Source organism: Choloepus didactylus, chromosome 3 (genome assembly GCF_015220235.1).
Source record: "Choloepus didactylus isolate mChoDid1 chromosome 3, mChoDid1.pri, whole genome shotgun sequence".
Taxonomy (NCBI): Eukaryota; Metazoa; Chordata; class Mammalia; order Pilosa; family Megalonychidae; genus Choloepus; species Choloepus didactylus.
Window position 1 is genome coordinate 15,181,121 of NC_051309.1, and position 23,678 is coordinate 15,204,798.

Consider the following 23,678-nt stretch of genomic DNA (forward strand, 5'->3'; position numbering starts at 1 on the left):
AGTGTTTGAAATGGGCAGAAAGGATTCCTGGGTGTCCAGTGTAATATATCCTTCTGGTTCCCTCTGCTTTTCACTGTCTTTGAGCTATTTTACAACTGTGTAAGTTGTAGAATGAATTGTGTCCAGTGGAATGCAACTGATTATTGCCCTGTAGATAGTGACTAGTTTACATCAATTAAGCAAATTTATTTCGGTATTTCTACCTCATAGTAAACTCCCCAAAATGTTTGTTGATTGAGTGAATGAAGTTGAAGCTTACAATGTAAACCATATTTTTAAAGGCAAGATGGAATTGATAAAGTACCATTCATCTATCAGCTGCTAAGAAACATTCTCCACAATGCCCCCAGGTCCTCCAGCCTCCAGGGGTTCAGCTACACACTACTGCTCCCCACATTGCAGTCTCAAAGCAGGGCACTTGCACTCACTGTGGATTTTCTCCAGTCTTTGGGACACTTTGCATGGATGCGATCTTTGTTCTTTGTTGTTACAAAAGCTACACCTCACAGAGCTTTATATATTAATATAGAACATATTCAAAATATGTAAGGTTTGAAGAAAAACAAATTGCCGAGCATGTAGAATGTGATCCCATTTTTGTTGAAACAGTCACCCAAACATTAGTGTATTTATTAAATAAAATAAGCACAATTACATGCAAAGCTTTTAAGAGAAGTTTGGGATTATGGTAATTTTTTCCTTTACAGATTATGTGTTTCTGCAATATTTGTGTTTCTTTTACAGTTGTCACATATTACTGTTGCAGTGATAAAAAGAAGAGCTGTAAAGAGTTAAATGTAAGGAGGAAAAAGTGATTGATCCTGCTCACAGGGATTCCAGAATATAAGACCCAGGACAGTTTTCTTGGATACATGATTTAGGAAACATTGACCTTTATAATAGAATACTATTCTCAACTAGAACTAAGCGTGAATAGAAATGGGGTCAGTAGTGCTATCTTCAAACACACAAGACAGCAATTTTTTCTCATAGTCGCTTTCAAAGTACTCTCTGAGAGAAACATCCCTGGAAAAATATGGACAAAATCCATAAATTAGAATTTCTCACTGCTCGATATATTGTTCTTAGCTTACAATGAACCTAATGACAGGAATAATTCATTAGCTAAGTTTTCCTGTCACAAATCTTGAATACTTTACAGTTTATATGAATGTCAATATTCAACAAGTTTGATTTTACTAGTGTTTATTCAGCTCCTAATGGAGGGCTAATATTCTACCAGGGTTTTTTTTTTCCATCTGCTTATTATTATTTGTCAGTTAACCTTATAAAGTAGGTATTATTGTTCCTCTTTTTTACTGAAAAAAAAAAAAAAACAACTAAGGTTCAGAGTGGTAGGAAACATGTCAAGGCTAGTCAGTGACGGGACCTAACCACTAGCCAGCTACCGTGGTATGAGGTAAAAGGAGGAATGTGCACAGAAATGAAGTAGAATGTTTGAGCCAGTGGTGATAAGTGAACAAAAGTCTTTCATTTCACGGAGCCACCACAGTGGGCAACGGGCTCTGGTTTCCCCAGCTCTTTGGATCTAACACCTCCCTGCATATTTTAGGAAAAGAATTCTCAAACAAAAGTTCAGTGGGTCCCTGGAGTCTACGCATGGACTCCTGGGAAACATGGGTTCCTGGAATCCGGGAAAGTATCTTAGCTTCCTATGAGCGTTGATGTAGTACAATCACTCTAAAAAGTGATTTTTCTGTAGAAATCAGCTGCACCATGGTGAAAATAAAATGCCTCATCCTTGAGGAGCCTACTTGTACTGACTGATCAGCAAGTCCTAGTTTCCTATATTCTATCCCACTGGCCCTTTAAGGACAAACTGTTCAGACTTTTGGATTTGAAACATGTGATCACTCCACTGATATTTTAACCCCATACTCCATCAATGGCGCTGTATGCCCCAGTGGCATATTTTGCCTTCAAGGTGCGGAGTTGTGGCTATATTTTCAAACCACCACCAGGGGGCAGCAATATGCAAATAACGCCTCTAACTCCTCTGCAGCCCCGACTTGAGCTTGGCTGGTGTGGGAGTCTTGTGGGGCTCTCCTTCCCCACGCCCTTCTCAGATTTAAATTAACGGGAATGTAATCATCTTAGTTCTGCTCAGGCAACCGTCAGAGCTAATTCATTTTAGATGAAAATCTACTGACTATGCATGTATGCATGCAAATCAGTCTTTTCAGGCTGCAGAATCTTCCATTCGCGCATTCCTTCGGCAGACTCTAACTCAGCCCTTGCTGGGTGCCAGGCACCACGCGGGGACCGAGGCTGAGACCCGTGCCCAGCGGGAAGACACCCACAGATTGCACCACTTTCTCAGCAAGGCTTTCCCAGTTACCCAAAATAAAATGGTTTTCTCCTAAGCACTTATTATTTTATTTATCTTATTTTGTGTTTGTCTGCCTCACCAGTAAGCAAACTCCCTGAGAAAGAGCAAGGGTTTGTATCTGTTCTGTTTCTCTGGTGTATCTCCAGGTACTAGAACAGTGCCTGGAACATAGAAAGTGCTCGATAAATGTTTGTTGAAAAAACAATATATAATTATTGAGCTATGCCTCAGTGGATGTGGGCATGCACATGTTCACCCAAACCAGGTATTGCTAAAGTGTCAGTGAGTAATTTGACCATTTTTCATTCCTATCAGAGTGGGTGAGAGTGATGCCTCCATATAATATTAAATGGTTTAATATTAGCAGTAGAAGGAACTTTGGATATCACCTGGATTCTCCTCTTACGGAGTCAGGAACTGAAGCCAAAAAGAGAGAAGAGGTTTGCCCAAAGTGACTAGATTTTGGCTGTGCCGGGATCCCTGACCTCAGCCCGTCATGGTTTTCACGGGACCCTGCTGTCAGGCAGACGTTTTCCATTTTCCTCCAATGTTACCTCCTGCAACAACGAACTGTGCAAGTTAATGACCCGATCTGTGTGAATACTTATAATCAGTAACTGGCTGAGACAGGAAGGCTTCCCCAAGACTTGGCAGTCAGCTTTCCTGAGCCCCTAAACTAATGCTCTCAGAAGCAGCTCTGGTCAGCAGCTCTTCTCAAGAAAGCCACTATTTATTTTCCTAACACTGACCATGTGTTAGGTCCTTTACAAACAGCAGGATGTTTGATCCTCCCAACAGTCCTATGAAGGATGTCCTATTATTGTCACCAAATTACAGATAAGAAAATCTAATAATAAGGGTGACCCTTAACATGAACTAAGGGTTGTTCTAAGTGCTCCATGCATCTTAGTTCATTTGACTCTCTTAGCAACACTTTGAGGTAAGTACTGCTCTTGTCCCATGTTACAGATGTGGAAACTGAGACCAAGGGAAGGTCAGAGCTTGTGCAACATCACCCTGCTAGAAAGTGGCCAAGTGAATGAGCACTGCTCCATTTCAGAAGATAGAAGCTTAGAGCTGTGGAGTCACAGACACGTGGTCACCCCGTGTGCGCCATCTGACCTCACTTTTGTGCATGGCTTGTCCACCACATCAGACTGCAGGTTTGGGCCAGAAAACCCTTTTGTTATAAATGCACAGGTTTGAGACTCAGCAGAAAAGAGGAGATAGTGGTTATGCAACAGCTGTCCAGGCTGCAAACAATATTTCCGCCCCGGGTCTATTCTCCTCTCTGATGTGGTGTCATTTGCCAAGATTTTTCCATCCGGCTGCAGCAGCTGCTCACACAGAGCTCTTTAAGAGATCACATTAACTAGACAAGGGACAACCCATTAGGTGGACGGAATGCACTTTGTTTCTGCCCTTCAATCTGGGCATTGAGATGCTAGGGCAGCAGTGGGCACGGGGGATGCCTCGCAGCTCAGGCATTCTAGTTTAAACTAGACAATGAACTGAAGTGACCTCAGAGCAGCTTGGAAGTGGTGTTTGTGGGAACAGGGTTGGTTGGCTGTTATCCTGTCAAACTAATCTGGGCTCAGAGCCCCCAGGAAAATCAGTTGGAGAACACAGTCTACAGTGACGAGGAGAAAGCAGATTTTTTGCTGGCTGAAGGTGCCCTTGCTGATTGAACTTTTACATCTGGTATGATACAAATGAGCCAGAAAAGCATGGTTTACTAATCCTATACCCTTAGTTCATCTGTGCCTGTCTGGCTGGAGTTCTGACCTGCGGAACTGGAACGTACTAGTGAATCTCAGAGCCTCTTCCTGGTGGTGTGAAACCGTGGGATGGCATCAGGTGGTTCAGGAAAACTCTACCAGGCTCCAGGTGCCGACCTCTGGGCAGGTAATTCATCTCTCTGAGGTCCAGTTTCTGCCAAATGTGGTGGTCCTAATGCCGATCTGCAGGGTGGCTGTGACTATCTGGCACATAGTATGTGCTCAATTAACGATGTCCATTATCGTTTCTGCAGAATCATCGGCTGGCGTACAAGGCAGTGAAGGAGCAGGCCTGGGTCCTGGCTCTGCCTCCTGCCAGTTGGGTGGCTTTGGGCATGTCACTTACCCTCTTGCAACCTTGAAATCCTGATCTTGAAAGTTGAGAACCTGATGCTCTTTTGTCTCTAAGGTCTCTGGCCACTCTGGCGTGGCTTTCCCACCAGATGACCGTATCTGTCCCCTCACCCCCACTGCCCAGGGTTTCTGCAGGAGGATGACATAGTGGCAGAAAGACAATGTTTGTTGAACACTTGCTAAGTGCCAGACCCTGCTCCAGATACTGTTCATTTTCTTTCCCACTTAAAATTCTCAGTACCCTGCCGATATCACCAGCCTTCGTAAGAGACCCAGAGAGCTTAAGCGATCTTCCCAAAGTCATACTGAGGGTGACAGAATCTACACTAATACTCAAATCTGCCACTCCTTGCCCTTAAAGGATCTTAAGACATTGGACAAATGAACATTCTCCTTTGATACACAGATCAGGAAACTGGTCTATGAGAAACTCACCGTAAGCCTTGCTGCTGATAACAAACACTTTTCCAACTCCATTAAGAATGCAAGAATGGGGAGCAAAGAAACAGGGTATTTCCCAGCCTTTTATGTTGGACTAATTTGTGATTTAATTTAGCCACATTAGTCTTACAGATTAATCATTTAGGAAGAAACCCCATAGTAAACAGTTCGAAATAGCCTTTGGAATTCTCCCCAGATACAGTGGGTTTCCCATGTTTCAGCTCATCGTCCCAGCTGTAGCAAACATCCGTCAGTTCATTGCATGTGGCAGAAGACAAGGCGGACATAAATTGGAGCAAAAAGCACAAAAGACAGGAGCCTGAAAGAGCCAGGCCCCCACCCGCAAGCTCTGCCGAGGACTCTCCAGGCTTTAGGGAGAAGGTGAATCACTCAGTCCTTCTGGGATATCTTTTCCAGTAAGTGAAACCAGGTTTGTTACAGATCAGCTCTGGCTTAAAAAAAAAAAAAAAGAAAAGAAAAAGTGCTTCTTGTTGCTTTATAGAATTGGGGTGTAGTGTGTGAAGCAGCCATGTTCTTTTATTTCCCTGGTGTCTCTTAGAAACTGTTCACCCTTGACAGGTGTTTTCTTAGAGTGAACATGTCAGAAACATGTTCTCATCTGTGCCCGGACTTCCTGCATGACACTGTGCCCAGAATGAGGGGTGTCTATGCTAGGACAGGTGTCTATGCTAAGTTACAATAAGCACCTTAAAATCAACACGAGCTCAAAGTGATGGGTCCCTCTCGAGAGTAGCAGCCCCACCAAGAGTGAATGTGATGTAGACGGATTAATCTAGAATATGGTAAATTCACAAGGATGGGGAAAATTCTTCCAGGAATTCAGAGGTGATGATGTGGCAAATATTCCCAGTCTTCTCCCGCACAAGTTTGTTTCATCATCTTTACAAATGGGGAGACACATTGGCCACAGGCACTCATGCCTGTTTCAAAAAGAATGGGGGGTAGGAAAGGAGGTGGACAGCTTTTTTTTTTTTATTAAATTCAGTTTTATTGAGATACATTCACACCCCATACAATCATCCATGGTATACAATCAACTGTCCACAGTATGATAACATAGTTATGTGTTCATCACCACAATCTATCTCTGAACATTTTCCTTACATCAGAAAGAACCAGAACAAGAATAAAAAATAAAAGTGAAAAAAGAACACCCAAATCATCCCCCCATCCCACCCCATTTGTCCTTTAGTTTTTATCCCCATTCCTCCACTCATCCATACACTAGATAAAGGGGGTGTGATCCACAAGGTCTTCACAATCACACTGTCACCCCTTGTAATCTACATTATTATATAATTGTCTTCAGGAGTCCAGACTGCTGGGTTGGAGTTTGGTAGTTTCAGGTATTTACTTCTAGCTATTCTAATACATTAAAGCCTAAGAGGTGTTATCTATATAGTGCATAAGAATGTCCACCAGAGTGACCTCTTGACTCCATTTGAAATCTCTCAGCCACTGAAACTATTTTGTCTCATTTTGCATCCCCCTTTTGGTCAAGAAGATACTCTCAGTCCCACGATGCCAGGTCCAGATTCATCCCTGGGAGTCATATTCTGCGTTGCCAGGGAGATTTACACCCCTGGGAGTCGGACGTAGTGGGGAGGGCAGCGAGTTCACCTGTCAAGGTGGCTCAGTTAAAGAGAGAGAGGGCCACATCTGAGCAACAAAGAGGTACTCAGGGGGAGACTCTTAGGCACAATTATATACAAGTTTAGCCCCTCCTTTGCAGTAACGAGCTTCATAAGGGCATGTCCCATGCTCGAGGGCTCAGCACATCAAACCGTCAGTCCTAATGTTTGTGACAACATCAACACCAGTCCAGGTGAGGAAGTCCAACACTTCTGCACCTTCCCCAGCTCCTCGGGGCTGGGGAGGGGGAGGCTGTAAATATATTTTTTATTATCTGCCCAAATTACTCTGGGATGTGGTGGACAGCTTTTTGAATATGAGAAAGCAAGTGGCAATTGTTTCAATTGTGGCCTAAGAATGTCACAGAGAAAATTCGTTTGCTTTATAGCTTCACTGACACCAGGATTTTCCCCTGTCAATGAGAAGAAAGCATTACCTTTTTACCTTCACGTAAAGAACATGTCTAAATATTTTGTACAAAGCCCTGTATGAATTAAGCAGCCATACGTGGTTACTAGAACACACACACACACACACACACACACACACATACATACATACATACATACATACATACATACATACAGGACAAACTGAAGTCATTCTTTCCTTGGTTTTTCCCTTATTATATTGTTTATGATATTTTTAAAGAAATGACCAAAAGCAGCTAGGAAACAACTTTCCATTTCCCTCATTTCACATTCCCATAGCAGCAAGTGATGGGACAAGAACCAAATTACTGAAAGGCATGCAGTTGATGGTTAATTAAGGGAAGCATTTTCTATCACAGCATTTGGACCTATTTGTTCTTTCCTAATTGTTAAAGTCCTCCGTTAAAGTCCTTCTCCAAGGGAAAACTTTAATTTAGAAAGGTCATATGTTGAAGCCTTGGCCAAAAACAACACAGGGTGGGAGAACAGAAAATGTTTTTGCCATAGTAATCATTGGCCACAAGAGATGATGGGGACAGCTTCTTTTTTCCCCTTCTTGGGATGCTGTTTTTCTATTTGGGTCATTTTAGTTGTAACAGCATGTACCAGATTATTAGACATCAAAGTCAGTCGTTTTCCTTCACTGAAAGACTCTCCTTCAACCCCAAATGCAAACAAATGTATCATTGAGAAGATATTTAAGGGGAATGCTTCTGTCTCAGCAAATACTTGTCAGCAAAAGTCTGTTTTAGACGCTGGCAAACTTCTCCTGTGAGAAGTACCAGCCTCCAAAGTCAAGGAGGCTGGTGTGCAGCATCAAAATCTGAGGCCAGAGGGTGTACTGTATTAGTCTGGGTAGATCAACTGCTGTAACAAACATCCCCCAAATCTAGGGACTTGGAGGAATGAAGGTGTATTTCTAATTAATGTCACATTCAATGAACGTCAGCAGGTAGGGGGCGCTCTACTTCATCCAAGGACCCAGACTGCTTCATCCACTGGCTCTGCCATCACTTAGGGCCTCAGACTCCTCCACTGGATACTCTGTACTCAAATGGCAGATGTGGGAATAGAAAGAGCATTGAGTTAGGGAGGGAGGCTTTTAGGGACCTAGCCTGTAGGTAGCAGACTTCTCTGGTGCTCACATTCCATTGCCCGAGCTCAGTCACATGGCCCCACCCAACTGCCAGGGAGACTGGGAAATGCAGTCCAGCTTTGTGCCCAAAAGAAAGAGGAAGCAGGAGTGATGAACACATAGTAGTATCTTCATTGTCAACTGCATTGAATAACTACTGCCACAGCAGCGGTGTGTGAAATTTTTGCAGGAGAGGTTAACTATGGGCATTTTGCTGTTGAGGACATTTTGATATTCTAAGCACTTTACTCAGAAAACCATTGCCCTTTCATATATGGGGTGAGGGGAAGTGAGTTAGGAATGAAGCTAAGGTTGGGAATGAGATAAGGTTGAAAGAGTGGGACTCATTTTGCAAATAACTTGGGGGTTTTTGAAAGGTTTGCTTTGTAGGTGTAATCTTAAAGGGTATGTTTGAGGATCTGGTTTCCTGGAACACATAGAGGCTGTGTGTCAGTGCACATCCAGGGAGAGCAAGTGCCAAGGGCCGGCCCTGGAGAAACCAAAGCCACCCTTGGTTCCTAGGGGAAAATGTGGGGCCAGGAACAAAAATTTAGTCAAAAGGTTAGGAGCCAGGAAAATACAGAATCGGTTCTCTGATTAAAGGCAGTAACCAGGGAATTCTGCCACAGAGATTTATTTCCTCCATTCTCTGCATGTTCACTGAGCATCTTCAATGGCCCAGTTTCCATTTCTGAGAATACGGTGATGTAGAAAACTCCAATCCCTGCCTGCAAAGGATCCAAAGTTCTCTTTGGGTGGAAGTTGGCCACTTGGTGCATGGGTGAACTTGTCTGGTTTAAAAGTCCAAAGGGAAAGGGGAGACAGAGGAGCTCGGACAAAATGATGGCTTTAATAGCTGCGAGGATGCCTTCACACACTGGAGACAAAATTCAGTTGTTCTGATGTTGTTTCTTTCTCCATAAGAAACCTGAATTCACCACGTAGTCAGCCCACATCATGGAAACACTGAATCATGGAGAATTTTTAGATTGAAAGAGCTCTTTTAAATCACTTTGTCTGGCCTTTTTGGTCTTCAACGGAGGAAAGACATCTGTGATATGGCTGTTTCCACCAGGCCCTGTAGGGTTGGGCCCCCGAGACTGACTTTTACACCGACATTGTGCAGCCTCACATACAAGTTCCCTTGATGTGACATATATGTAGCATGGTAATGATTAAAACTATTTCATGGTAATGATTAAAACTATTTCATTTAACAAGCATCTATTGGGCTCCTACTTACAAGACCCATTCACTGTCCTTGAACTTGGCCCTTATATTCCTATGATGCCTTCTCTTTCAAAAATGCCATCATGTCTGTTTCACTGAAGCTACCATCCACTGGGCTTGGTTCTCCTCCTTGGAGTACACGGAATGCACTTGACCTTCCTGCATTTTACTATGTTTAATTAAAATTATTTAAATAACTACTGCATCAGCTGGAGTCTCAGCAAGACAGAGAGAGTGCATGTAGATAAAGTCATTGAAAAAAAAAATAATAAGGGAATGATTTCCAAATATTTGGATGAGGTTAACATAAAACAACAGGGTGGTACATTAACCAGAGTTAGCCACAGAGGGGAGCCATTACCATCTCTAAACCTGCAAGGGCAAGAGAAGGGAGTGGTTAATTTCTGCAGAGAGCCACAGGCAGAATCTGTGGCATAGGAAGAAGGATTGGGCCAACACACTGAGACCTCACGGCCAGAGGAATGAAAACAGAGCTCCGTCTTCCCCCTGCCCTTCAGTCTCCTACCTGCGCTTCCCATTGGCAGAGCCCAACCAGAAGCCAGAGGTCAGCACAAGCTATCGGTGCAGTCAGTGCAAGTTAGCGTCCCAGCCCCAGAGGAGGATGGAGAAAGGTGGGGTGCAGGGATAAAACAGAGAACACCCAGCCCTCCCACTGTGTTCCCCGCACTGCACTGAGCACCAAATGTAGAGGAGTTAAGAAAACTGTCTTGGAATTTTCAGGGCAGTGGGGGACAAAGAAAGTAAATAAGTACACTCACTAGTAAATATATAATTACAAACTGTGCTAAGCGTAGGAAGGAAAGACTGGGCACAATGAGAAGCAATAACAGGGAATCAACTTCAAACTGGACGTTCAAAGGTCTCTCTGCAGAGGCCACATCTAAACTGAGACCCGTAGGATGACAGGATCCAGCCAGGTGATCATGGAGGAGAAGACTGTCAGAAGCGCATGGGGGAGCCCTCGACCTACGGCGCTCTTCAGAGAGCTGATTCTTTGAACTTGATTTTAATTCCTCTGAAACATGCCTGTGCTCCTTCTTTGAAGTTGCCCCCCTAGGTGCCCAGATTGAAAGGAAAGATCAATGGCCTGGGAGCCACCTGGCTCACCAGCCCTGGCTCTGGCTCTCACTGGCCGAGAGACATCGTCCAGGTCACTGTGGTGCACCATTTCTTTACCTGTAAACTGAGGGTGTTGGCTTATTAGCCTTTAAAGTTGCTTTTGGTTCTAAAATCCAACGTCGGTCACAGACTTTATTTGTCTCTTGAAAGGTACTTTTTAGACACTTTTCAAAATGCTATTTTCTCCTAAGTGAATGCCCAGGAAAAGGTAAATTTCCTTTTAAGTCTTCAGAGAGGAATGGCAGTTGAACAAGATCTGTGCTGGACACCAGCTGAGCTCCATGCACAATTCTTTAGGGATTCAATAATATTCTTTGGTATTTAGCCAAAGGAAAAACACACTCATAAAACTAAGAAAAGAGGCCCTGGTTATAGGCTTTGGTTTTTAGCAATTGTGTGTATCATAGGATCAAAGATTATTTAGGTTATCTCTTCCAACCCCTTTCCAAAGCTTGATTCCCCATCTGCAACCCCACCCTGCCTTCCCCTGGGGACAAATACCAAGCAAACTCATGATATCACTGGTCAACTCTGGCTTCATTGGGTGTCCCCTTATAACAATTGGAAATCTTCCGGATATTTCCTCAGATTCTCTATTGTTTTGCTTTGATCATATAAGATTGGAAACTCAAATTCAGAAACTCGAGTTGCTCTGTTCTTTCCTCCCTCCAGATCTTCAAAAACTCTATCCCCTCATCCTGGAACATTGTTCTCCTCCTCCCAATCAAACTCCCAGATACTTCAGGTCTCAGCTAAAAAGTCTCTACCACGGGAAGAACCTCCCCTCCCTCTCTAAATTTAGTTTCATTCTTGTCCCACCTGTGCCCCTTCAGTGGTCTCCAGTATCCCTTTTGCTTTATGAACAGTCTTCCCCACAAGGTTTACTGCTCAGGGAGAGCAGACACTATATCTGTCTTGTTCACTGTTCTATGCCTAGCATCTACCACAGTGACGGGCATTTGGATTATTCCCCTTTAAATAGGGAATTTTGAGAAGAACTAGTGTTATGGATTGAATTGGGTACTCCAAAAAGAGATGTTGAAGTCCTAATCCCCAGAACTTGTGAATTTGACCTTATTTGCAAATAGGGTCTTGGCTGATGTAATCAAGTTAAGATGAGGTCATACTGGATTAGGGTGGGCCTAATCCAATAGTACTGGTGCCTTTATAAGGAGAGGAGAAGGGACAGGCAGATGTCAGGAGAAGACAATGCGAAGACAGAGGCAGAGACTACAGTTGGCATCTAGGAGCCATGGGACAACACAGATGGCAAGGAAGGATTCTTCCGGAGAGCATGAGAGAGAGCAGGCCCTGCTGACACCTTGATTTCAGACTTCTAGTCTCCAGAACTGAGACAGAATAAATTTCTGGTTTTTTAAGTCACCAAATTTGTGGTACCGTGTTTCAGACGTCGTAGGAAATTTAAGCCCCCTGGGTTTTGCTAAGAATTGTGGAGTTCACAGACTGAAATCAGAACTAGGAACACCTTACAATGCAGATTTATGAGAAATTGCCCTATGAAAGGCATATGTTGTCTTCAGATGTCTGTCTCCAATTGGTGAGAACACTTAAAGCAAGGAACGAGAGGCATAGTCTCTCTTCGGGCTGAGTTGGAATTATTTTCTGTGTGTCCCACATTGGAAAGAATGATAGAATGTTAGGTCAGAAGAGCAAGGGACCCAGCGGTGTACGCCACGAGAAAAGGCTCACCCACACTCACACAGACACAGAGAGGAAGGTCATAGCTTTTGTGGATCTCAAGTAATGAGATATAAAAACTTTTATAATCTCATTATAAAATCAAAATAATATAAATTCATCAGAACTTGAAAAAACATCAGGATTCAAGCAACTTTAAATCTGCAAGTACTAGTGAATGCGAATCTATCTATGGCTTGGCTATTGTTGGAACCCTTTGGCTGCTAATCAGAAATACTGACCATTGTGGGATTCATGCGGCTTTTGTTCACTGGACCTCATGTGTGGGATTTCAGGGACGAGCCACATTGTTAGTATAAAGATTCACTCTTGTTTTTAAAATTCCTTTAGCAGTGTCACCCAAACTTTTATTAGGTGTGGCACTGGAATGGGAAAAGCTCTCTGGAAACCAAAACTTTGGAACTGATTGTTAGAGGAAATTAAGCGTAACGAAGAGGGTGACCATGAAATTATGGAAATGCTGTGCTAAACTGTGGATTTGAAATGACAAATACATGAACAATTAGAGACAATGGTTTACCAAAGTCCTCATATAACCAGGAAAAGAGAATGAAAAACTTGGGGGCGGGGGAGGGGATGTTAGTAACTCAGCTGCAAAATCCATAGGGCTAAGGTGTCCTGCAACAATTAGAGTTGTGGATTCATGTGCTCCAGTAATGCATCCCTTGCTATTTTATATTTAAATTCTTATCACCTTTACATTTTCCTGTTTTTAAATGTAGGAGCCCATACTCAAATAAAATAGATAAAATGTTATTTAGATATAGATAAAGATAAAATTATAAAGATAAAAATTTTACTTAGATATAGATAAAATCTGGGATGATATACACCAAAATATTCAGTTAGATTTTTTCGGAGGGAGTGGTAAAATTATGAGGGGCTTGTATTTTCTTCCTTTTATTTGTATTTTTCCTGGTTTTTAAAATTAGCATTTATTGACTGTATATAAATAAATAAATACAAGTGTTGCATAATGTGTTTTTAAGAAAGAACTACTGCCAGAAGCAGCTGAGTGTTAAGGCCAGCAGCATTTGCATCATCTGGAATATTCTTTCCATGCCAATATGTCACGGCCTGACACAGCACAGATGTGCCCCCTCATCCTTCTTGTAGAAAGGAATCTCATTATCACCAGGAGTAGTTGGCTCCTGAGAACACACATTACTTATTACACAGATCACTGAAGGGGGACAGGAAGGGGAAAGAGCCTAGAAGAAAAAACAGCCACCCCCAGGATCTTTGGGCTGTTTCAACGTCTTCAGAGCTATGAGTTGGCATGGGTTATATGCTTAAGTCCCAGACTATTTGAGTAGATTTTTTTATTCCTTCAACTAGAAAAGAGATTATCATTCTAAGTCCTTTACATGAGATAAATCCATGACTTACTCTTCCACACCAATGTCGATCACTAAGGCAAGGAAGGGTCTCTATTATCCTTCTGTCTGAATTCCGAAAGGTACCTCTGGTAGGTCCCCAGTCTGTGGAGACCCAATGGGATCAATTGTTAATTCCAAGATCTTCTCTTATTCTGGAAAGGTATGTGGTGCTCCAGGGAACTTTTGGTAATGAAAAAGAAAGGTGGAAGGAAAAGAAGCTATCTCATGGGCAGATCTATCAGGCATATAATTTTGTCTACCTAACAATTTCTAGAAACATTCCTCACTCATTTTTATACCTGGCTTCAGGGATGAGCAGCTGACCAGGACTGTCAATCAAAGATACTTTCGCTTTTTTGCCGCAGCGCCTGGCTTAAAGATGGACATCTGAACCAGGTCAGGCCTACCAAGGACACTTCAGATCTTTTGTTCAAATTATCTGGAAAGAAATGCCTTCTTTGCTTTGGGATCACTGTCTGGAAAGATGCTGCAAGCCCAGAGCTGCCTCGGGCCATCGTTAGCCTCCTATGGAGAGAGCCTATTAGACTAAGAAATACTAAGGAAAAGAGAGCCAAGACTGAGGGCATTTGAACATTTGGTCCAGCCAAGCCCGAGGCCAGTCATAGCCCCTGGAAACTCCCAGTTGCCTGACACAATAAATTCCCTTTTATGATGAAAGGCATTTGAGTTGACTTTGAAAGTGGAAGGAAAGATTTGCAAACAAAAGATTTTTGATAGAATAGTTCTTATTCTAGGAGTGGATCCTGCTCCAACATAAAGGATAGAAAAACTTCTTGGGGAACAGAATAACACATTTTCCCAATTATTAAAATTATGTAAACACCATCTACCTAGTTTGACAAATCTCTGCTCCTATAGATCTTCTGGTTTCTGATATTAATAATAGAGGCCATATTTTGAGCCCCCACTATTTGACTAATACACTGGATTAGGTACTATATTTACGTTATCTCTGACTTTGACATGATCTTCAAGGCTGATGTGACCATCCTCATTTTATAGATGGGGTAACTGAAATAAAGCAAGATTTAGGAACTTGCCCAAAGTCTTCCAGCTAGTAAGTGGCAACACTGGCAGGTGGATGCAGGTGTGACCGTCCATCCAGTCCCATAGGGGTTCCCATCAAGACACGCTGCCACTTGTCTGGCAAGAGGATCCCAGTGTAACCTTCCTCTCTGAGGGTCTGTTGGTCCCTCATCTCCTTCCCATCAGTGCACCTGGTCTATGGGTAAGGTCAGAGTTGACTAGTTGTCACATGCTGCTGACTCCCAGTCTGCCTCTGGTCAGAGCTACCACCAATTCCTTCAGCCTCCCTGATCTTGACCAACAACCATAAAAAATCTATGCTCCAAATACCACTTTGATTCCCCTGTGTGGCCCATTTCAACTTCTATAACTGACCTTATCATGAACATCAGGCACAATCTTAAAAGTAAGCTTCCCCGTGAACTTGTTGTTGATGTTCTTAGTTTTGAACTGCTCCCTTCCACTTATTTATCCTACCTGTGGTGGTTTGAAGCTGTATGTGCTCCAGAAAAACCTGTTCATGAATCTGTGGGTGTGGACGCATTGTAAGTAGGACCTTTTGATGATGCTACTTCTGTTAAGGTGTGACCCACCTCATTCAGGATGGGTCTAATCCTATTACTGGAATTCGTTATAAATGGAATGAATACAGAGAGAGAGAAAGAGAGCCACAAATGCAGAAAGCCAAAATCAAACTAGAAGAGAAGGGAGAGACCAGAAGACACTGCCACGTGCCATGCCATTTGCAGAAGAGCCAAGGATTACCAGCAGCTGGACTTCGGGAGGAAAGCATTGCCTTGATCACCACTTACTTTGGACTTTCTTTTAGCCTCAAAACTGTTAAATAAATTCCCATTGTTTAAGCCTACCCATTCCATGGTATTTGCTTTGAGCATCCCAGGAAACTAAAACATCACCTGATGCTATTCTGCTTCTTTCCATGCTAATCACCTGATTAGGCCATTTGCCAATTCCTGAGCTTCTTGCTCCTTTCAGATTTGGTGCTTGTGCCACTCTCCCAGCTTTAATTGTGATCCATCTCAGGTTGTCCTTGGTGACTGCCCACCCTCTTTGACTTGGCCCGAGGACCTTCCTGGTCACAGACTAGGCCAGACTCACAGACATTGATGGTCTTGTTCTCATGGGATCTACAAGCAGCAGCTGGTCAATTTAATCTGAATTCCCAGAGGAAAATGGGATGAGGTCATTTGCAGGTGTGTTTGTCCAGGTCCTCCTAGAAGCAGATGATGAAACAGGATTAAATGTGCAAGGATTTTATTAAAGAAATACCTGTATGAGAGAGAATATGGAAGGAGCTGTGAACAGCTTGGAGGTCACCCAAACATGATGAGAGTCTCACCCACGTGAAGCAGAAAGGGAGAGGAGGTTGGGCCTCACCTGCATCCACGTGCCAGTGTTGCCGCTTACTAGCTAGGAGACTTTGGGTAAGTTTCTAAACCTTGCTTCATTTCAGTTACCCCATTTATAAGTGAGGATTGTAAAACCAATCTCAAAGATCATGGTGAAGTTAGAGGTAATGTACATACAGTGCTAATACAGTGTCTAGCTCACGGTGGGTGCTCAAAATATGGCCCCTATCATTAATACCAGAAACCTAGACCACCATGAAGTCAAAAGAGAGTTCATCAAAGCCATTGGAGAGTCCTTGAGACAAAGTCACTCATCAGAGAAGTCCAGATCTTCTTGGGATCCCTGCCTCAGTATTTCTACCATGCTCAGTCATCAATAGGGTGCTTGCCCATGGGAAGCACAGACTCAGGGCAAATGCAGCCATCGATTTCAAAGCCCAACAACTGGACTCTTAGTTGATTGTGCTCTCTGTGGTGAGGAGTGTGGAGACGCTGCTTCAAGCCAATGACAGCAGGAAGAATCTACTGATTTTTTCAGCAAATACATGCTGAAGATCTGTCTATACAGTAAGTATAAAACTCAAGGCCGGTTTTCACTAGGTCAGACTACTTGACAGATTTTTCTGGGCTTTAGGTTACTGGCATTCTTGTCAGCCTACTGAAAAAGTATGAGTTACTCCAAAGTCACTAGGATTTGCCCTCTGACTTTTCTTCTCCTGTGAAACCCCAGTCCTAGTTGGGGAGCACAGAACATGGGACATTTCCTTGAGTGGTTTTCCAACTCTTCCAAGCCACTCAGGGCTTCCTCAGGAAGTGACTCAGTAGCTTCCCTGGGAGTTAAGAGGAAGCTGATTGGGTGAGTGTGTGAGCGGGTGGGCTCCAGACCTACCAGTATCACATCAACCAGAGCAGCTATACATTTAATGTTTCATATCCTGGAATCACAAGTGGGACTCATTTGCCAAAAAGAGAATAACACTTGCAGTATTTTAAAGTCCAATGGTGCAAAGGAATCAGATGAATCAGATTATTGTTCATCTCTATTTCCCCAGAACCTAGCATAGTGCCTCATATACATGAAATGTTTCTATAACATATTAGTGTATGAATGAATGAGTGAATGAATGGAGTTAGCCCTCGTAAATTCATTCTCATAATGCCTCTTCTGGCTAGATACTTTATGTCCCCATTTTGCTGATGACAACCTTCATGTTCTGAGAGCTTGTGCTAAGTGTTCATGGAAAAAGAGACTGCCTTGTGGGAATGCTGAGATTCAAATCCAGGTCATTTGGTTCCAGGCAGAGAGCCCTCTGTAGCACACTCCCCTGCAGATACTGTGTTTTCTAGAACCTTCTTTAAAAATCCCCATTCTATTTCTGCAGTGACTAACTACAGACTATCCAAGACTCTAGCAATTTCAGTTTTTCATTGTTTCTTTCATGGGCCATTGATAACGGTTGCTCTCCATTCCCAGATGTCAGTGAGCTTAAAAATAGTCTGCACTCTGCCTATTTCTACATTCCTCAGAAGGCTTTCGAAAGCTCAGGGGCTACGTGCTCTCATGGTGCAGATGGATCACCTGCCTGGGGCAAGGGAATTTGCAGCCTCATTGTTTCTCTCATCACAATATTTTCTCTGTACTTGAGAACACACACTAGGGTCAGAATGGAGTTATTAAACTGGATTGCTGCTACTGCTGGTGCAAAAGACTGCTTAATGAATAGAGCTGTTTTTTTTGTTGTTGTTGTTTTGTTTTGTTTTGCCGTGGCTCTTGAAGGAAATAGACCCTCTTCCTGGCACTTCATAAAAGGTTAGATTGTGTATTTGATGTGAAATTTACATGGAAGGAAAACCTTGGACAATTGAGCTAGTTGGAGTGATTGGAAATAGCAATAGTAACAGCTGCTGTCTCCAGGGTTAGATGCTGTACTCCCACTCCATGAACATTGTCCCCTAGCAATCCCAATTAATTAACCCCATTAATCCCCAAGCAACCCTAGGTAGCTACAGTGAGTATTCTGGTTTGAAAAATGAGGAAACTGAGTCTCTGAACAGACGGGTAACTTGGCAGAGGAAATACCATTGGTAAGTTATGAGGATGAGATGTAAACCTTAGTGATGCACAATTAAAAATAAGTGCAAACATTAGGGGCAGGATTCTGAATTAACACAGGTTATAGTCTATGTACCATAAAGAGTAGGGATGTGGCTGTTAGAGTACTTTTTTAATTTCTTAAATTAATTAGATTTCATTTCTGAATGGCAGTAAGGGTATTAATCAATATGACATACTCATTGAGTTACAGAATGTTTTGAAAAGCCAACCTTGGAAGCCACATTAGAGTCCCACAGCTTCACAGTTTACAAAAGCCTTTTCCATATTAGAACCATCCCAGTTGCTGACATGATAAATGATTACACTTTCATGAGCTCGAGCTCCACATTGGTTTGAGTTCTTCGACCAAGACCATGAGATTCTTTGACATCATTGAAAATATTCTTGAAATACTTCTGTTCATAGAACTATAATAGCAGAAGATGCACTGATGGCAGGATGTTTCATCTGTGGAGTGCACTTTCTCATCAAGGCTCTCTTCCAAAACCCTCAAGCCAATTAATTAGTAATCCTTCCTTGAGTTACTCTTACTATTCTGCCTGATATGTTAATATATACTTATTTTATACTTATTTTTTTTACATTTATTTATATATAATTCATCTTATTTTAGGCCCATGCAGAGAATAAAAAGCACAGCATCTCTTTGGGGAATCCTACAATCTGAGGTACAAGTGAGAATCCTGTGAGAGAATGCGTATCTTTGGAAATTTACAAAACACCAAAAACAGCAATTGTTAACAGAAAAATCCAGCAAATTCAGTGAATAGGATTGTTCCTATCTAAATAGCTAGTGATAAAAAAGTGTTATCTGAAAGGGCCTTTAAAATAAGTAAAGCCTGTCTAAAATATCAAAATAAACAAAGAAGGGAAATTTTTTTAAAATATAGGACGCTTTAAATAAAAGAACAATTACATTTGAAAATTAATTACAAAATATCTAGAATAATTATAGTAAATGAAATAAAATCTCACTAAACAGTGAACTAGACAAAGTTGAAGAGAGAATAAGAAATCTGAGAAAATCAACCAGAAAGTAGCACAAAGGGATAAGAGATAGAAGACATGAAAAGTGAAGTTAAAATATATGAAAGAAAGAGGGACAAGATGGAATAGATATCTAACAAGAGTTCTAGAAATTGAGATGGAAGAGAATGAGGAGAGCAATACTGAAAGAAATATTGAAATATTTTCCAAAATTGAAAAAAGAGTTGAATCCTCAAATTAAAACAAGAAGGCAGGAGTTCCTGCCCTGTGGTGCTGGGCGGGAGATGCCTGAGAGCGGGCTGATGACGGCAATGTTCGGGCTCCAGGGCGTCTCGGCGGAGGAGGACTGTCAGCGGCCGTGCGGGAGGCTCGTGTGTACTGTGAAGAGAATGATGTCTATGAAGTCATGCTAAATCAGACCAATCTCCAGTTCAACAATAGCCAAGTACTATCTGATTCGCTGTTAGAAGATGATGCCCAGTGAAATTTCAGTGTTTGGATGAGATGGGTCAAGTTGGAAAAATGGGGCAGCACAGCTTGGTGACTTGTTCAGGGGACATCACCAAGACCAAGGAAATCTTTCAGAAGAAACTCTACAGATTCCTTGATAAAACAAAAAACAATTAGGAGGATCATGAGAAGTTTGAGAAGGTACCTAGAAAACATGCTACAGATGGGATATGCCACCAATACCCAGGATAAAGAGGAAACAAAAGAAGAGGAATCTCTTAAACCTCCTTTGAAGCCAGAATCACAGCTAGGTCTTCAGTTCCAGGAGCTGATAAAGGTGATCTGTAATGCCCAGGCCATGGAAGAAATGATGGCAGAAATGAAGTATGATACCAAAAAAGCCCTGCTTGGGAAGTTGACAGTGGCGCAAATTAAGGCAGGTTACCAGTCTCTTGAGAAGATCGAGGATTGTATTCGGACTGGCTGGCATGGACGAACTCTCATAGAAGCATGCAATGAATTCGACACCAGGATCCCACATGATTTTGGACTCCATGTCCCTCCATTAATCTGAACAGAAAAAGAACTGTCTGAAAAAGTGCAACTACTAGAGATATTGGGAGACATTGAAATTGCCATTAAGAAGACAGAACTGCAAAGCTCAGAACACCCACTGGACCAACACTATAGAAACCTGCATTGTGCCTTGCACCCTCTAGACCATGCAAGTCATGAGTTCAAAGTGATTTCACAGTACCTGCAGTCTACCCATGCTCCCACACACGTCTATACCATGACCTTGCTGGATGTTTTTGAAGTAGAGAAGGAGGGTGAGAAAGAAGCCTTCAGAGAGAAACTTCATAACAGGATGTGGCTATGGCATGGTTCCAGGTTGAGTAACTGGGTGGGAATCCTGAGCCACGGGCTTCGAAATGCCCCATCTGACGCCCCCATCACAGGTTACATGTTTGGAAAAGGAATCTACTTTGCTGACATGTCTTCCAAGAGTGCCAATTACTGCTTTGCCTCTTGCCTAAAGGATACAGGACTGCTGCTCTTATCAGAGGTAGCTCTAGGTCAGTGTAATGAACTTCTAGATCCAATCATGAGGCAGAAGGGTTACTTCAGGGCAAACACAGCACCAAGGGGCTGGGCAAGATGGCTCCCAGCCCTGCCTGTTTTATCACCCTAAATGGGAGTACGGTACCCTTAGGACATGCAAATGACACAGGAATTCTGAATCCAGAGGGTTATACCCTTAACTACAATGAATTTATCATCTACAACCCCAACTAAGTCTGTATGCAGTATCTTCTAAAGGTTCAGTTTAATTTCCTGCAGTTGTGGTGAATATTTATATTAAATAAACAAGAGAAGATATGACCTTCAAGCAAGAAAATAAGCATTGTGGTGCTTTTGAATTAACTGATACTTTATATAATAAAAAACAGAACAAACCTAAAAAAAAAAAAAAAAACAAGGAAGCATATCAAAAAAGCTTGCCTCTGGGCAGAATTGATTTATTCATATACTGCATGAGCTGTCTGCAAGCTGCTTCTGCATGTAGGTCAGGTTCTGGAAGGATGAGCCAGTGACATGTTTCCTGCTTGAGTCTTTCGGGCTGTTACCCAATAGACTGGCACAGACTCCAGGAGGTACACGGGGGTTAATGCTGCCAGGGATTCACAATGCAGTGCAGGCTGGCTTCTTACCAAGTCAGGGGAGGGGAGGGGCCAACAAGGGCACCACATGCTTCTGTCATTTTTAAAGCACTCTTCTGGATGCTATAATCATTTAACTGTATTCTGGAGTTCTGAAGAAGATGGCTCTGCCAGTTTTGCTTATTGTTCAAAGATTCTGTGGGGTTGCAGCACCCTGGAGTGTCTTATGCTACCACCTTGGTTGATGGGAGGAAGCATTTTTAAGGAGATATTTGAGAGAATTACAGGTCAAGGAGAATAAACCAAGAAAGAAATGGATAAAAGGTGCCAGAATTAAAAAAAGAAAGAGGCAAAGGAACAGGAGAAGTCAATAAATGTTAAAAGGGGGTGGGTGGGATGAATTTCTTTAGGGAAAGAAAACGAGAAGATAGATGAAAACAATGTTAATGTGATATTTTAGGTAGAGTTAGGAAAGCTGAAAGATTTCATATCAGATGGCTTTCATCTCAGAAATGTTGGTGGCAGGACAATCTGGAGAGAATAGGGTTGAGTGTAGATTGAGGTTTTGAGTATAAAGAGTGTTTGGAAGTTCCCCAAAGGGGGATAGAAAGTGTCAGTCAAAGATAAGTGAAAAGATGTTGTGGCAGCTGTGAAGTTACTGCTAAACTTGTTTAGCATTGCATTTCTATTAAGGCTTCTCATTCTTAAAATATGCTTTTGAAATTGCTATTATCTCTAGGCCTAGGAATCAGGTCATTGGAAGTGCTAGAATGAGAGTCAGTCTGCAAGGGCCAGGAAGATGTTCTAAATTCAGAAAATTAAGAAGAAAATATGGGGACCTATCTCTGCCCTCAGAGACTTTGGTCTAAAATGGAGCATAAACACATAAATCAATAGGGCAAAGCAGTTGTGTAAGCTTTACAGCAGAGATATAAATACAAGAATACAAAGTGCAATCAAACCATGGAGGAGGAAGTGATCAGGTCTCTTTGGGAATGTTAAAAGTTGGAAAGTAGATATACTTCCTAAAAGATATTAAAAACTTCGCTGGAAGAAATTACATCCAATCTGCTAAAGGCAGTAGAAGGAAGAGAAGTGACTAATATTCTAACATTCCATCTTTTTAAATTGAACTCTTTGCCACATGCAAAGTTTTTAAAATCACAGCACAAAGTTGCATGACATCGAAAACACATGCGTTACTCATTTGCATGGAGAGCATTAGCATTCTAGGAAGCTGTTGAGAAGCCATGGGTCTTGGAAGGTCTGTTTCTGCCTTGCTAAAAGCTCACCCCCAGGGAAATACCATCTCAGCACAGCCCAAAGGATTCGCCTTGTTTTTGTTTCCTAGGGCTGCCGGAACAAAGTGCCACCAACTGGATAGCCTAAAAAAAACAAATTTTATTCTCCACGGTTCTTGAGACTGGAAATCTGAAATCAAGGGGTTGGCAGGGCCATGTTTACTCTGAAATCTGTAGGGAGGAATCTTTTCCATGTCCCTCTCCTGGCTTCTGGCGGTGGCTTGCCAGCAATCCATCACATTCTCCCTCTCGGTCATCACGTGGCATTCTCCCCTTGTCTCTGTGACCAATTCTCCCCTTCTTAGGACATCAGTCATATTAGGTTAGGGCCCACTCCACTCCAGTTCAGCCTCATCTTAACTAATAACAGCTTCAAAGATCCTATTTCCAAATAACTTCCCATTCTCAGGACTCGGGGTTAGAACCCAAACACGTCTTTCTGGGGGACACAGTTCAGCCCATAACAAAACCCTTTAATCCCACTTGCCGTTTACCCTGTTAGACATGAGTCGTTGAGCTTCTACAAGGTTTTTTTGAGTCACTAACATGCTGCCTCTAAGACAGAATTCCCTGGAAATTTTCGCCTACATTTCATAGGAAGGTAGGAGTTTAGTAATGAAGAAAATATTGTCACCTCAATGATACTGATGCCTAACAGTTGTATTGTGCTTGACATTTTCCAAAACATTTGTATCGTAGCTACCAAAATGACAGTAATGTTCCTAATTTAAGATAACAATCCAAGGTTCAGAAATGTTAAATGACTTGCCAAGCACACACTGTTGATAAATTCAGTGGCTGAGGCTTGAATCCAGGCCACCTGGCTCCAAAGTTCATGTTCTTCTGAACTCTCCAGTGATTTTATAGTTAAGTTTCAGGGTGCTCTAGATTTGTACAGAGATGCCCTGAAGTCCAAAGGGATGGCGGTGATGGCTGGAAGCATTTAGCTGCCTGCTAACTGCCACTTTAACCAGAGCAGCTCTGCTTTTATTTTTTTTATAAATTTATTAACCTATTGGTTTTTAAGATGATAGATTTCATTATACTTAAATTTTTGAAATCCTACTTTGAGGAAACAACTTCTCTGCCTTCAGAAGTTTAAAATCCACTGGACTTATAGCACTGATGATGTAGAG

General features: G+C 42.3%; 1 pseudogene; it reads left to right on the top strand.

Annotated features, from left to right (window-relative positions):
* Positions 1 to 4,197: 4,197 nt before the first annotated feature.
* Positions 4,198 to 20,930, top strand: LOC119530203 (annotated as a pseudogene).
* The last annotated feature ends 2,748 nt before the right edge of the window (positions 20,931 to 23,678 follow it).